This window comes from Cervus canadensis, chromosome 7 (genome assembly GCF_019320065.1).
Source record: "Cervus canadensis isolate Bull #8, Minnesota chromosome 7, ASM1932006v1, whole genome shotgun sequence".
Taxonomy (NCBI): Eukaryota; Metazoa; Chordata; class Mammalia; order Artiodactyla; family Cervidae; genus Cervus; species Cervus canadensis.
In genome coordinates, this window is record NC_057392.1 from 1,698,563 (window position 1) to 1,716,120 (window position 17,558).

The 17,558-nt window shown below is 36.7% G+C and overlaps 1 long non-coding RNA gene across 1 annotated transcript; it reads right to left on the reverse strand.

The window, feature by feature from the left end:
- Positions 1-388: 388 nt before the first annotated feature.
- On the reverse strand, positions 389-13,731 carry LOC122445212. Its single transcript, XR_006270476.1, has 4 exons — positions 13,598-13,731; positions 13,246-13,249; positions 6,930-6,936; positions 389-399 (listed from the first exon to the last, which is right to left on the reverse strand). It is a non-coding gene; the product is annotated as an uncharacterized LOC122445212 (long non-coding RNA).
- Between the last annotated feature and the right edge of the window lie 3,827 nt (positions 13,732-17,558).

Consider the following 17,558-nt stretch of genomic DNA (forward strand, 5'->3'; position numbering starts at 1 on the left):
CCATGATCTTAGTTTTCTAAATGTTAAGCTTTAAGCCAACTTTTTCACTCTCATCTTTCCTAGGTTAAATAAATTAGTGAAATTAAAATATCTTTTCTATTTTGTACATGTTTATTAAAAAAAATATTGAAATATTATAATTGGAAATAAATTGCTATTAAGTCACAGAGAAAAATCATACAAAATGAATATTTGAAAACTAGAATTAAAATAATTTTTTATACCAACTATACTTCAATAAAGAATACATATACAAATATATAGTCACTAAATGGACCTAATACTTTTAAGAATTTCAACTAGATTATCCAAATATAACTATGTTATAGGCTAAATGAGATCAGTTCATTTAGTCAGTTCTGTCTCTCATTCATGTCCAATTCTTTGCGACCCCATGGACTGCAGCATGCCAGTCTTTGCTGTACACATCACCAACACCCAGAGCTTGCTCAAACTCCTGTCCATTGAGTCAGTGATGCCATTCAACCATTTCATCCTCTGTCATTCCCTTCTCCTCCTGCCCTCGATTTTTCCGAGCATCAGGGTATTTTCAAAGGAGGCGTTCTTCTCATCAAATGGCCAAAGTACTGGAGTTTCAGCTTCAGCATCAGTCCTTCCCATGAATATTCAGGACTGATTTCCTTCAGGATGGACTGGTTGGATCTCTTTCCAGTCAAAGGGACTCTCAAGAGTCTTCTCCAACACCATATTTCAAAAGCACCAATTCTTCAGTGCTCAGCTTTCTTTATACTCCAACTCTCACATCCATACATGACTACTGGATAAACAATAGGTTTGATTGACTGAAGGGACCTTTTTTGGCACAGTAATGTCTCTGCTTTTTAATAAGCTGTCTAGGTTGATCATAGCTTTTCTTCCAAGGAGCAAGCATCTTTTAATTTCATGGCTTCAGCCACTATCTCCAGTGATTTTGGAGCCCAAGAAAGTAAAGTCTGTCACTGTTTTCACAGTTTCCCCATTTATTTGCCATGAAGTATTAGGACTGGATGCCATGATCTTAGTTTTCTGAATGTTGAGTTTTCAGCCAAATTTTTCACTCTCCACTTTGACTTTCATCAAGAGGCTCTTTAGTTCTTCAGTTTCTGACATAAGGGTAGTGTCATCTGAATATCTGTAGTTGTTGATATTTCTCCCAGCAATCTTGATTTTAGCTTGTGCTTCATTCAGCCTGGCATTTCACATGATGTTCTCTGCATGCAAGTTAAATAAGCAGGGTGACAATATACAGCCTTGACGTACTCCTTTCCCAATTTGGAATCAGTCTGTTCCATGTCCGGTTCTAACTGTTCCTTCTTGATCTGCATACAGATTTCTCAGGAAGCGGGTTGGGTGGTTTGGTATTCCCATCTCTTGAAGAATTTTCCATAGTTTGTTGTGATCCACATAGTCAAAGGTTTTAGTGTAGCCAACGAAGCAGAAGTAGATGTTTTTCTGGAACTCTCTTCCTTTATCAATGATCCAACAGATGTTGGCAGTTTGATCTCTGGTTCCTCTGCCTTTTCTAAATCCTGCTTGAACATCTGGAAGTTCATGATTCACATACTGTTGAAGCCTGGCTTGGAGAATTTGAGCATTACTTTGCTAGCATGTGAGATGAATGCCATTGTGTGGTAGTTTGAGTGTTCTTTGGCATTGCTTTTCTTTGGGATTGGGATGAAAACTGACCTTTTCCAGTCCTGTGGCCAGTGGTGATATTGCTGGCATATTGAGTGCAGCACTTTCACCACGTCAACTTTTAGGATTTGAAATAGCTCAGCTGGAATTCCATCATCTCCACTAGCTTTCTTTGTAGTAATGTTTCCTATGGCCCACTTGACTTCACATTCCAGGATATCTGGCTCTAGGTGGGTGATCACACCATCATGGTTATCTGGGTCATAAAGTTTTTTTTCTTTCTTTTTTTTTTTTTGCATAGTTCTTCTGTGTATTCTTGCCACCTCTTGTTAATATTTTTCTGCTTCTGTTAGGTCCATACAATTTCTGTCCTTTATTGTGCCCATCTTTGCATGAAATGTTCCCTTGGTATCTCTAATATTCTTGAAGAGGTCTCTAGTCCTTCCCATTCTATTGTTTTCCTCTATCCCTTTTGCATTGTTCACTTAGGAAAGCTTTCTTATCTCTCCTTGCTATTCTTTGGAACTCTGAAGGGGCAGGGGCTCTGGATACAGCCGACCTGATTGTGGCATAAGCCTTCTTGGAGGAGGTTGCCGTTAACCCCACCATAGAGCCACCAGAACTTACACAGGACTGGGGATACACACTCTTGGAGGGCACAAATGAAACCTTATGCATACCAGGACACAGGAGAAAGGAGCAGTGACCCCACAAGAGGCTGACCCAGACTTGCCCGTGAGTTTCAAGGAGTCTCCAGCCAAGACATGGGTAGGTGGTGGCCTGCTGGGGGTCTGGGGCACTGAGTGTGACAGTGTGTGCATGGGACCTTTTGAAGGAGGTCGCCATTATCTTCATTACCTCCACCATAGTTTGGTCTCAGGTCAAATAACAGGGAGGGAACACAACCCTGCCCATCAACAGAAAATTGGATTAAAGATTTACTGAGTGTTGCCCCACCCATAAGAACAAGACCCAGTTTCCCCCACAGTCAGTCTCTCCCATCAGGAAGCTTCCATAAGCCTCATATCCTTATCCTTCAGAGGGGAGACAGAATGAAAACCACAATCACAGAAAAGCTAAATGAAATGGAGATGCTAAAATATGCATCTCTGCTCTGCTCAAATCTTTGGGATAATCAGTCTTTGAAGCATATACTATAGCAAATTCAAAATACAGGTTGCTTTTCTTCAATTTTTCTTTAAACAAAGCACCAAAAACAAATACTAAAATAAGGTCTTCTAGTAGAGTAGTTATTCTCACTATTAATATGTTACCCACAATGACATACCCTTAAATATTTCTAGGACTTGAAACTATGAATGAAAATGTTTTCTTTAGAAGATGTCTATAAAATAGATTTGTAATAACTTCCCCCTAAATTTAACAATGTCTCATCATGCTTAATACTGTCATAAAATTCACATGGCATTTTAACGTGAATATAGCATTTTGAAATATTTCTTTTGCAAAATTGTAGTAGTTGCTTTTCTTTCTCTGCCAAACTTTATGAATGATGTATTTTTGCTGATTTTTTTGAAAATCACTGGAAATATAATTTAAATTTTATCTCATATCTTTTGAATTAAGAAATTCTCTTTTTCTCTACATGGATAAAAATGCCTGTGCATATATGCATCTTTACAAAATAGGTTTTGGAACATTTTCACATTTTATATATCCATTTGATATTTGCATTATAATTATAGATAATTATAATTATCTATTGTCTCTGCATTGAAAAGAACATAATTTGGGCTTAACCAATAATGTAAATATTATGGTCTAGACTATACAGAAAAGAAAAATAATCCCTCAATAAGCAAATATAAACAGTAGTTTCTGCCTAGACAATTGAATTCTAACTGCTATTTTTTAGTTGTACTCAATTAATATCAACTTTATAGCCAATATTTGAAATTTGATCATCACATGCACTTGTTCACTTAAAATTTTGAATATCTACTATGGAAGGGAAGGTGATAAATACTCAGAGATAAAAATAACAACTTTGTAGCTTTGGGGAACCTTATTATATAATAGAGAAATAGTTGTAAAATAAACAGTTTCAACGTTTAGGGAAAGCAGAATGGAGGCATACAAATTGGCGTGTGAATATTTTTGAAGGTTTAGTTCCTTTAACCTCAGTAGAGAAGTTGTGGCCATCTAAACAATAAACTAAAGCTTAAGCCTCTTCCATGTAAGGATACAAATTTATATCACCTTTGTGGACTGGGGTTATTCACACAGAAATGAAAACATAGCTAGGTTAGCACCACAGAAACTCCTAGGGCTTCAGAAACCAGCAAAACCACAATTGCTATGTGTTGAGACTGTCACAGTCCAGAACATACAGGAATCCTACAAAAATGACAACCGAGTCAATAATGACTTAGCCATAAAACATTACAAATCACTGAAGAAAATCACTATGAATGATAAACTGAACACTGTAAAACCTCAGAGCTACTAATATATATAACAGAAGAACTTCCAATTAAAAAAAATATTTGAATTAAGAAGGATTCAAATAATTTAAAAATAACAGAAGCAATACTGAAAGAATAGAGCAGAATGGAGAAGCAAGAAGCAAGTTTTAACTAAATCTATGTTATAAAAGGAGAAGGCAATGGCACTCCACTCCAGTACTCTTGCCTGGAAAATCCCATGGATGGAGGAGCCTGGTAGACTGCAGTCCATGGGGTCGCTGGGAGTTGGACACGACTGAGTGACTTCACGTTCACTTTTCATTTTCATGCATCAGAGAAGGAAATGGCAACCCACTCCAGTGTTCTTGCCTGGAGAATCCAAGGGACAGGGGAGCCTGGTGGGCTGCCGTCTATGGGGTCGCAGAGAGTCGGACACGACTGAAGCGACTTAGCAGCAGCAGCAGCAGGTTATGAGAACGTCTAAAATTGGGGACTTCCCTAGCTGTCCAGTGGTTAAAACTCCATGCTTCCAATGCTGGGGGCATGGGTTAGATCCCTGGTTTGGGAACTTAGATCCACATGCTGAATGGTGTGGTTAAATAAATAAATAAATGAAATTTATGGAAATTCAAATTAAAACCTTATTTGACATGATAAATAGCATATTACATGCAACTAAAGAGAAACCAAGTTAACTGGAAAATATTAGGAATACGTGTAAGAAACAAATTACACAGAATATAAAACAAAGATACAGAGATGTAAATAGATGGACTCACTGAAGAGAAGATAGACACAGGGAATACAATGATAAGGTGATAAGGTCCAGTATATGTTGAACGAAAAAAAAAGATATTGGATTTAAAATACTTTAATGACCTTGATAATGTGTGTGTATGTGTGCGCTCAGATGCTCAGTTGTGTCCAACTCTTTGCAACCCAATGTACTGTAGCCCACCAGGCTCTTCTGTTCATGGGATTCTCCCAGCAAGAGTCCTGGAGTGGGGTGCCATTTCCTTCATTATACAATTGGAAATAAATGATATTAAGTTTGATTTGTTACATAAAACACGAATGACAAAATCTTTAAACATATCCACTAGAAGAAAAAGTTAAATGTTGATTTGTAATACCAATATGGAGAAATGATTTAGAAAACAATTCAGTGCAGTCTCAAAACCGACAGCATGATCTCTATTTCCAAGGTAAACCATTCAATATTACAGTAGTCCAAGTCTATACCCCAACCACAAATGCTGAAGAAGCTGAATTTAAATGGTTCTATGAAGACCTATAAGACCTTCCTAGAACTAACACCAAAAACATATGTCCTTTTCATCATAGGGGACTGGAATGCAAAAGTGGGTGGTCAAGAACACATGGATAGTCAAGTTTGGCCTTGGAGTACAAAAAGAAGCATGACAAAGGCTAACAGAGCTTTGCTAGGGCAACATACTGGACATAGCAAACACCCTCTTCCAACAATACAAGAGATGACTCTACACATGGACATCACCAGATGGTCAATACCGAAATCAGATTGTGTTCTTTGCAGTCAAAGATGGACAAGCTCTATGCAGTCAGCAAAAACAAGATTGGGAGCTGACTGGCTCAGATCATGAACTCCTTATTGCAAAGTTCAGACTATAGTTGAAGAAAGAAGGGAAAACCACTAGGCCATTCAGGTATGACCTTAATGAAATTCCTTACAATTATACAGTGGAAGTGACAAATAGATTCAAGGGATTAGATCTGATAGAGTGCCTGAAGAACTATGGACAGAGAGGTTCATGACATTGTACAGGAGCCAGTGATCAAAACCACCCCAAGAAAAAAATGCAAAAAGGCAAAATGGCTTTCTGAGGAGACCTTACAAATAACTGAGAAGGGAAGAGAAGCAAAAAGCAAAGGAGAAAAGGAAAGATATACCCATCTGAATGCAGATTTCCAAAGAATAGCAAGGAAGGATAAGAAAGGCTTCCTGAGTGAACAATACAAAGAAACAGAGGCAAACAATTGAATGGGAAAGACTAGAGATCTCTTCAAGCAAATTAGAGATATCAAAGAAACATTTTATGCAATCACAAAAAAGAACAGAAACAGTAAGGACTGAACAGAAGCAGAAGATACTAAGAATAAGTGACAAGTATACACAGAAGAACTATACAAAAGATATTTTAATGACCCAGATAACCACGACGGTGTGATTACTTACCTTAAGCCAGACATCCTGGAGTATGAAGTCAAGTGGTCCATAGGAAGCATCACTACAAACAAATCTAGTGGAGGTGATGGTATTCCAGCTGAGCTATTTCAAATCCTAAATGATGATGTTGTGAAACTGCCACACTTAATATGTCAGCAAATATGGAAAATTCATCAGTGACCAAAGGACTGAAAAGATCAGTTTTCATTCCAATCCCAAAGAAGGGCAATGCCAAAGAATGCTCAAACTACCACACAATTGCACTCATTTCACATGATATCAAAGTAATGCTCAAAATTCTCCAAGCCAGGCTTCAACAGTATATGAACAAAGAAATTCCAGATGTTCAAGTTGGATTTATATAAAGCAGAGAAACCAGAGATCAAATTGCCAGCATCTGTTAGATCATAGAAAAAGCAAGAGAATGCTAGAAAACCATACTTCTGCTTCATCAACTATGCTAAAGCCTTTGACTGTGTGGATCACAACAAACGTGAAAAATTCTTAAAGGGATGGGAATACCAAACCACCATACTTGCCTCCTGTGAAACCTGCATGCAGTTCAAGAAGCAATAGTTAGAACTGGACATGGAAAAACAAACAGGTTCCAAATCAGGAAAGGAGTATGTCAAGGCTGTATATTGTCACTCTGCTTATTTAACCTGTACTCTTATCAGATCTTATGCTTGAATCTATTTTTCACTCCCACTGTATAATCATAAGGAATTTGATTTAGGTCATACCTTAATGACCTAGTGGCATTCCCTACTTTCTCAATTTAAGTCTGAATTTTCAATAAGAAGTTCATGATCTGAGCCACAGCTAGTTCCTGGTCTTGCTTTTGCTGACTGTATAGAGCTTATCTTTCTTCGACTGCAAAGAATATAATAAATCTGGTTTTGGTATTGACCAGCTGGTGATGTTCATGAATACATCATATGAAATGCCAGGCTTGATGCAGCATAAGTAAGACTTCTGGGAAAAATATCAATAACCTCAGATGTACAGAAAGTGAATATGGCAGAAAGTGCAGAGGAACTAAAGAACCTCTTGATGAAGGTGAAAGAGGAGAGTGAAAAAGCTGGCTAAAAGCTCAACATTCAAAAAACAAAGGTCATGGCATCTGGTCCCATCTCTTCATGGTAAATAGATGGGGAAACAATGGAAATAGTGAGAGACTTTGTCTTCTCGGTCTTCAAAATCACTGTAGATGGTGACTGAAACCACGAAATTAAAAGATGCTTGCTCTTTGGATAAAAAGCTATGACCAACCTAGACAGCATATTAAAAAGCAGAGACATTACTTTGCCGACAAAGGTCTGTCTAGTCAAAGCTATGGCTTTTCCAGTATTCATGTATGGATATTAGAGTTAGACCATAAAGTAGGCTGAATGCCAAAGAACTGATGCTTTTAAACTGTTATTTTAGAGAAGACTCTTGGGAGTCCCTTGGACTACAAGGAGATCAAACCAATCAATTCTAAAGGAAACTAGTGCTTAATATTCATTGGAAAGACTGATGCTGAAGCTGAAACTCCAATACTTTGAACGCCAGATATAAAGAGCTGGCTTATTGGGGTACTGGAAAATACTCTGATGTTGGAAAAGATTGAAATCAGGAGAAGGGGATGACAGAGGACGGAATTGTTGGATGCCATCACTGACTGGACATGAGTTTGAGCAAGCTCCAGGAGATGGTGAAGGAGAGGGAAGCCTGGCATGCTGCAGTCTATGGGGTTGCAAAGAGTCAGACATGACTGAGTGACTGAACAACAACAGCAATTTAAATTGGGCAGTAAAAACAACAAAACAAATGTTTGTTTTACAAAGCAAATATTTTATAATTTACATGCAAGAATTTTACAAAAAATAAAGTAAAGGTATGGCAAACAATGGTAGCATTTGTTTGATCAAGAAAGGTCTCACTAGGCTAGTTTGGGGAAAGATGCTTTAACTATTAAACCAACATAGAGGTGAGGATATTTTCTGCATATCAGGATAATGTCTTTTAAAGCATGCAATGTGAGGTGGATATAGTTTTTGTAACACAATTAAAATAAAAGTAACAAAATAATTTGGAAGAAAAATTTTAAAGTCTAATTATATGTAATGACGGGGAATGCTTACTAATGCCTTATTGGTTGCTAAGCCCTATTGTTTTACCCCAGATATGAACACTAGAGCTGTTTCTACTTAATGGATGAACAGAAGTTAAGGTGATGAGAATGCAGTGGCTTGCAAAGATCCAACATTGTGATTAAGAGATCATACACTTAAACCTGTTTCTTTCAACTCAAAAGAATTTTTTAATGGCAAAATCTACTAATTAAGATGTATGTAGCACAAAATGTCAGAGTCATTTGATTTCCAGGTTCAACTACAACTTGTAAATCTTGACAGACCTCACGTCCATCCTTATAAGATAAAGCAAGAAAAAAATTAAAACCAATGACTTTTCTTTGATGTATCATAGAGTGATAACTTATATTTTAAGGGCAATCTGCTACATCAAAATCTGGATATACAGTCCCATCAGAGAATTAGGGGCAAGATCTGATTATGTGCTTACCTGGAATAGAAATTGCTGCAGCCAACAAGTGATAGAAAAATGTAACTGTAATTTTGAAAAATTGCTGGAGATTGCATATGAACTAGTCTTGGCTTGAGAATCTCCTGTGGGCTACATTCATAGGGCATCTTCAGCAGGTTCACAGGCTCTATCTCAGATCTTCAAGCTGAGAATATAAAAAATGATCCTCTCCTGACTCTGGCAAGAAGAGAAGAGTACTCATTGTGAGATATGCCCAGAGCATTCTCCATTGAGAGTAATAGACTCCAGAGGAAAAGACTGAGTTGAGCCTTATCTCTGGTGGTGAAAATGTTTATGGCTCCCACTCTAGCTCCCTCCATCCTTCTTGTCTCATTAAGAGGAGTTGGAGAGTTATACAACCAGGGAAGGACTTGTGAAAATGCCCAAAGACATAGACCCATTAAGATATGGAAATTTAATAATACGCTTACAGAACACTTGCCCTCTGCCACACCTCACCAGCACACCAACAGGGTACACACACATCTTACCACATCAATAGGGCCCCCAAACATACTGTGAATTATAGCTGAAAGGTCTGTGAGACACAGACCCTCATTGATATGGTGCATTTAAGAACACTCAAAGCCAATAAGGGAAACAAAGAGAAGGACACTAAGGTTAAGTTGAAGCCTCTGGCACATAGTGCTATAGCAAAAATTAAACACAACCTAACTCCTAGCGAGATTAAAATAAATCTTCACACTAATTTCCCTTATTTCTTATCACCCAACACAACATGTCCAGTTGTTGACAAAATAATTACAAGTCAAACCAAAAGGCAAGGAAATGCGCAACCTGAAGAGAAAAACGTTTTGGCAGGACCAGATTCAGATATGACATAGAAGTTGAAATTATCAAATGTAATTTTAAATAACTATAGGTAACATGTTAAGGGCTTTGATATAAAGATATAAAGACTAGACAACATGAAGTAAGCAGAGAGATTGAGAAATGAAAACTTGAAGAAATACCTTTAAAAGAAAATATGAGGAATCAAATACACTGCAATAGGGATGAAGAATGCCTTCAATGGGCTTATCAGTAGACTAGACACAACACAGGAAGAAATTAGGAAGCTTGAAGGTAAGTCAATAAAGTGAGAAAAAGAGAAAAAAAGGTGATAAAGCAAAGTGGAGTATCCAAGAATCATGGGACAATTTCAAAAAGTGTAGCATATGTATAATTGGAATATGAGAAGGAGAAGTGAGAAGAAAAAAAAAAATACTTGTAGTGATAAAGGCTGATAATTTCCCAAAATTAATGACAAACACCAAAGCAGAGAGAACACCAAGCAGGATAAGTACAAAATGAACTACATCTAGGCATATCATACTGAAATTGAAGAAAATCTTATATATAAAGAAAATTTAATACAAATCAGGGGAGAAAAGCCACCTATCCTATAGAGGAGAAAAGAATAAGAATTATAGCACACTTCTCACCAGAAACCATGCACAAAAGAAGAAGTGGTATAAAATTTTTAAAGTGTTAGAATATCAATGAAACACCTGCTTATGTCTAGCGAAAATATCCTTCAAAAGAGAAGGAAAAATAGAGTCAGACCAAAAAAAAAAAAAGTTATTTTGTTGCCAGTAGAAATTCTCAGCAGCAGAAAAATGTTAAAGAATTTTCCAAGCAGAAGACAATGCTATAGGTTAAAAATTTGGATGTATATTAAGGAAAAAAAAGGTTGAGAAAGGAATAATGAGATAAAAATAAAACCTCTATTTTTATATCCCTGATCAATCTAAAAGGTAACTGCTTAAATTAATAAAATATAATATGCCCTGGGTGAAATAATATATGGATAAATGAAAAAAATGTGAATGCATTCAGAAGAGACAAGAAGGAGGAACTGGGAATATTCAGATATAAGGAGCCTTTACCTTCCATAAAGTGAAATAATTTATTTGAAGGAGAATTTACATTAACTAGAATGTATATTGTGAAGCCTAAGGCAACTAAACTTTTCTAGAAGCATAACTGGTATACTTTCCTAGTATACTTTCCTAGACTTTCCTATACTTTCCTAGACTCAGATGGCAAAGAATCTGCCTGCAATACAAGAGACCTGGGTTCGATCTCTGGGTCTGAAAGATCCTGTGGAGAAGGGAATGGCAACCTACTCCAGTATTCTTGCCTGGAAAATTCCACACACTGAAAAATCTAGCAGGCTACAGTCCATGGGCTTGCAAAGAGTCAGACACGACTGAGTGGCTAACATATTATGTATTATTTTTAATTGGTATACCAGGAATGACATAAGATAGAATCATATGTTAATAAAATGCTCAATTAAAATCAGAGAAGGCAGAAAGGTGGGGTCAGGGAAGGACAAAGAATAAGTGGAAAGCAGTCACAAAAGGACAAATATCATTCCAATAAATACTTGAAATCTTTAAATGTGAAGAGCTTACTAATTAAAAGACTGAGATTGGCAGAGTGGGTGAAAAAATGTGACTACATATTCTTCATAGGAAACCCACTTGTTACATGAAGATTCAGACAGCTTTGAAAAAGGGATGTGGAGAATAGGAGAAATATATAACATTCTAGAATTTTTCAAAAGAATGCAAGTTTATTAATTTCAAAAAAGAGGATGTTTGAATAAGTAAGATTACCAGGGACAAGAAAGGCATTCCATATTGATAAAGGGTTAGTTCTTGAAGAACAAATAAGAATCCTAAACATGTACACACATAACAACAGAACTTGAAAAACATGAGACAAAAGTCACCAGAATTAAAAGAAGGAATTGAAAATTCCATTAATAATCTTCCAAAAGAGAAGGGAAGGAGGGAGGGAGGAAGAAAGAATTGAAGGGAGACCAAGGTAGAGGGAGGAGGGAGAGTGAAGAAGGAGAAAGACAGAAAGATTGAAAAGGTTTATAGATTGAAAAGAAAGAAAAAAAAATTTTTCTTTCCCAGATGATATACTTCACTATGTAAAAGTTTCAAAGATGCTGTAAGAAAACTGTAATTAATCAGCAACTAAAGCAAGTTTTCAGTATAACATCAATACAAAAAAGTCAATTGCTTTCTTATAGGATAGTCACTCCTTAGCCATGGATCACTTTTTCAGGTTTCAGTTACCCACAGTCAACCACAGTAAAAAATTTTAAATAGAAAATTTCAGTAATAAGCAACATATATGCTTTAAATTGTATGCCTCTTTGAGCAGCATGTTGAAATATTAACTTTTCCTGCTCCATCATGCCAGGGATTCCCCAACCACCAATGTTTTCTGCTCTTGACAGAAATCCATGGCTGGATCAACCTCCTCTGACATATCAATATATTATTCACTTCACTTCATCTCATTGTATAGGCATTTTATCATCTCACATCATCACTAGAAGGGTGAGAACAGTACAATAAGACATTTTGACAAAAAGAGATCACATTCATATGACTTTTATGACAGTATGTTGTTTTAATTTTTCTATTTTTATTATTAGCTATCATTTTTAATCCCATACTAACCTAGTTTATAAATTAGACTTCATGATAAGTATTTATGCATAGGAAAAAAACAGTATATATAGGAATTAGTACTATGTGGGGATTTAGGCATCGACTGGAATTCTTGCTATGTATCCCTTATGAATAAGGCAGTCTACTATATATTAGCAATGAAAAAAAAAGAAACTAAAATAAATAAATATGAACAAAATATGTGTGGAATTTGTATGTACAAAACTATGAACTACTGATGAAAGAAATCAAAGATATCCTGGATCAATATACTATGCTCATGAACTGGAAAACTGAATATTAAGATAACAAGTCTCAATTGATTGATAGGTTCAATGAAAATTGAATAAAATTTCATCAAACTATTTTTTAGAGAACTATAAACTGATAAAAACTTCATATGGAAAAGCTAAAAACCCCATATAGTCAAAACAATGCTGAAGAAGACTAAAGAACTAAAAAAATAAAAACTCATGATATTGACAAAAATAGACATATAAATCAAGAAAACCAGATAGAGAGCTCAGAAACTGACTCAGAGAAAGGTAATCTGAATTTAAAAAAAAAAAATAAAGGTACTCAGGTTATTTGGTGGAGAAAGAATAATCTTTTCAACAACAGAATATCCATAGGCAAAAAAAAAAAAAAAAGAATGTATACAATTGTTTTATAACTTTCATAAAAATTTACTTAAAATGGATCAAAGACCTAAAGGTAAAATGCAAAGCAATACAATTTCTGAGAGAAAAATCTATGCAATCTTGGATTTGATCATATTTTTTAATATTTAATATCCAAAGCATAATATATAAAAGAAAAAAATTGGTAAGTTGGGATTTATTAAAATTAAAAATTCCAGTCTATAAAAGAATGAAAAGACAAAAACAAAATAGAGAAAATAATTGCAAATCACGTATCTGATAGAGCATTTAGATGCAAAATATGTAGAGAACACATAAACATAGAAAAGAAAACAAACAACCTAATTTAAAAATGATCTGAACAGGAAACCTGCCAAAAAATATATACAGATGATAAATGAGTATATTAAAATATGCTCAAAATAATTTGTCATTTGAAACTGCAGATAAAACAACAATGACTTAGAATATTAATTTCTGGTCATGATTCAGAGTAAGAGAACTGTCATTAAATGTTTTGAAAATGCAAAACAGTTCAACTGCTTTCAACAACAGGTAATGCAGTTTCTAATGAACCCATGTCACTCAGTCTTGTCCGACTCTTTGCAACCCTATGGACTTTACAGTCCATGGAATTTTCTAGGCCAGAACACTGTGGTGGGTAGCCTTTACTTTGTCCAGTGGATCTTCCCAACCCAGGGATCAAACCCAGGTCTCCAACAATGCAGGCGGATTCCTTACCAGCTGAGCCACAAGGGAAGTCCAAATGGTTAGCCTATCCCTTTTCTAATGGATCTTCCTGACCCAGGAATCGAACCGGGATCTCCTGCATTGCAGGCAGATTCTTTACTAACTGAGCTATATTGACTATGCCAAAGCCTTTGACTGTGTGGATCTCAACCACCTGTGGAAAATTCTTCAAGAGATGGGAATACCAGACCACCTGACCTGTCTCCTGAGAAATCTGTATGCAGGTCAAGAAGCAACAGTTAGAACTAGACATGGAACAACAGACTGGTTCCAAATCGGGAAAGGGGTATGTCAAGGCTGTATATTATCATCCTGCATATTTAACTTCTATTCAGAGTACATCATGAGAAATGCTGGGCTGGATGAAGCACAAGCTGGAATCAAGATTGCCAGGAGAAATATCAATAACCTCAGATATGCCAATGACACCACCCTTATGGCAGACAGTGAAGAAGAACTAAAGAGCCTCTTGATGAAAGTTAAAGAGGAGAATGAAAAGGTTGGTTTAAAACTCAACATTCAGAAAACTAAGATCATGACATCTGGCCCCATCACTTCATGGCAAGTAGATGGGGAAATAGTGACAGACTTTATTTGGGGGTGCTCCAAAATCTCCACTGGAGATGGTGGCTACAGCCATGAAATTAAAAGGCTCTTGCTCTTTGGAAGTAAATTTATGACCAATCTAGACAGCTTATTAAAAAGCAGAGACATGCAAAAGCTTTTAAGTTTAATTAGGTCCCATTTGTTTATTTTTGCTTTTATTTCCAATATTCTGTGAGGTGGGTCATAGAGGATCCTGCTGTGATTTATGTCAGAGACTGTTTTGCCTATGTTCTCCTCTAGGAGTTTTATAGTTTCTGGTCTTACATTTAGATCTTTAATCCATTTTGAGTTTATTTTTGTGTATGGTGTTAGAAAGTGTTCTAGTTTCATTCTTTTACAAGTAGTTGACCAGTTTCCCCAGCACCACTTGTTAAAGAGGTTGTCTTTTTTCCATTGTATATTCTTGCCTCCTTTGTGGAAGATATTAAAAAGAATACATCTGAATCAGTTCTAATGAGATGAATAAAACTGGAGCCCATTATACAGAGTGAAGTAAGCCAGAAAGATAAAGACCAATACAGTATACTAACGCATATATGTGGAATTTAGAAAGATGGTAATGATAACCCTATATGCAAGACAGAAAAAGAGACACAAATGTATAGAAAAGACTTTTGGACTCTATGGGAGAAGGCGAGGTTGGGATGATCTGAGAGAACAGCATCAAAACATGTATATTATCAAGTGTGAAACAGATTGCCTGTCCAAGTTGGATGCATGAGACAAGTGCTCGGGGCTGGTGCACTGGGATGACCCAGAGGGATGGGATGGGGAGGGAGGTGGGAGGGGGGATCAGGATGGGGAACACATGTAAATCCATGGCTGATTCACGTCAATGTATGGCAAAAACCACTACAATATTGTAAAGTAATTAGCCTCCAACTCATAAAAATAAATTAAAAAAAAAGAATATTAAAAAAATTAATTAATTAAAAAAAAGAATTAAAAAAAAAAAAAGCAGAGACATTATTTTGCCAGCAAAAGTCCGTGTAATCAAAGCTATTGTTTTTCCAGTAGTCATGTATGGATGTGAGAGTTGGACTATAAAGAAAGCTAGCACCAGATAATTGATGCTTTTGAACTGTGGTGTTGGAGAAGGCTCTTAAGAGTCCCTTGGACAGCAAGGAGATCCAACCAGTCCATTCTAAAGGAAATCAGTCCTGAATATTCATTGGAAGGACTGATGCTGAAGCTGAAACTCCAATACTTTGGCCACCTCATGAGAAGAGTTGACTCATTGGAAAAGACCCTGATGCTGGGAGGGATCGGGGGCAGGAGGAGAAGGGGATGGCAGAGGATGAGATGGCTGGATGGCATCACTGACTCGATGCACATGAGTTTGAGTAAACTCTGGGAGTTGGTGATGGACAGGGAGGCCTGGCGTGCTGCAATTCATGGGGTCACAGAGTTGGACACGACTGAGCGACTGAACTGAACTGAACTGAAGTGAATATTTCTCATGAAAGCGTTCACATTCTGATCTTCAGAGCCTATGAATATTTGAAATTATATGGCAAACTGCAGATGTAATAACACTTAAGGATGTTAATATTAAATTTTCTTGGATTATCTGTTTAGGCTTAATCTAATCATATAACTCCTTACAAGTCCTTGCTGTGTTAAGTAGGACAATGTAGTAAGGACAGGAGTAATCTGAAGCATGAAAGAAACTCCACCAACCATTGCTGGCTATGAAGAAGGAGGAACTAGAAGCTAGGAATGACACAGAATGGATTTTCTCTTAATCATTCAAAGATGACAGCAACTCTGCACACACCTTGATTTTAGCCATCTGAAGCCCACGTTAGATTTCTGGAATTCTTACTTACCAACTTTAATCAATTCGAGGGCTTTTTTAAGCTGCTGAATCTGTGGTAATTTGATACAGCAATAATAATTTTTAAAAAATCGAATAGGGTTTTATGGGAAGTCTTTGTACTATCTTCACAAGTTTTCTGTGAGTCGAAAAGTAACCTAAAATAAGAGGTTTGTTAAAATAAAAAAAAGTAATATCAGTTAATATCCTGATGTCAAATCAAGAATAAACTTGAGCAGGAAATCTATATTATCTGCATTTAATGGTTTTGTGCAAGCATTGAATAAATAAAAAGGGATTTACTTGAAGTGCTATAAGACCTCACTGGCCTCAGTGACAGAACAGCTTAATTTCTTTCATTGTTTGCCAATTTTTATTTCCTAGAAACTTCTATATAATGAAGAGTAAGCCTTGTGCTTGACTGGACTAAAGTCTTCAGCCATTCTGGAGTCACCTCTCGTAAAATATCCACATAAAATAGCTGAATGTCATGCTCTGAGCCATGAGAAGAAGTCCAGAGACTTTCTGTTTACCTCCAAAGGACTTCTGCTGCTGCTGCTGCTAAGTCACTTCAGTCGTGTCTGACTCTCTGCGACCCCATAGACGGCAGCCCACCAGGCTCCCCCGTCCCTGGGATTCTCCAGGCAAGAACACTGGAGTGGGTTGCCATGTCCTTCTCCAATGCAAGAAAGTGAAAAGTGAAAGTGAAGTCGCTCAGTCGTGTCGGACTCTTAGCGACCCCATGGACTGCAGCCTACCAGGCTCCTCCGTCCATGGGATTTTCCAGGCAAGAGTACTGGAGTGGGGTGCCATTACCTGCTCTGCCAAAGGACTTCAGGGGAGGACCATCTCTGATTCACTGCTGCCAATGCCTCCATCTAGATTTCCTGCCCACTCCCTCCTTCAGAATCTCTCCTCCAACTTTCACTCTGCTCCATATTGGACACAACTCCTCCTTCATTTAAGTAGAAATAATAGGAACAGCACTTTTCTTTGTACCACATAGAAGAGAACAAAAGTAGCTTCAGTTTTAGTGTGTCTTGCAATTGCCATCTGTTCCCTGCCATTAATTTCTTAGAAATCAACATCTTCTCAGGCCATCTCTCTTGCATTTTTTGCTCTGTCTTCTCCTCTATACTTCAGAGTTGATCACAAAATCTCAAAACTCTTCTGTTTATGCTATTCAGAGGAACTTAATTTTCTTTTTGTTTTACCCTCCAAAAGGGAAGAAGATTTTTAATACATTCATCAAGGTTGTATTCAATGCAAAATTTCCTCTATTCTGACATGAACCATGATGCTACAATAGATTGTTTAAAAATGAGATAAATAAAAATATAACTACTATGAAAATAAAAAAAATAGCCCACCTATCCTTAAAATATCTCACCTAACATGCCAAAACTAATATTT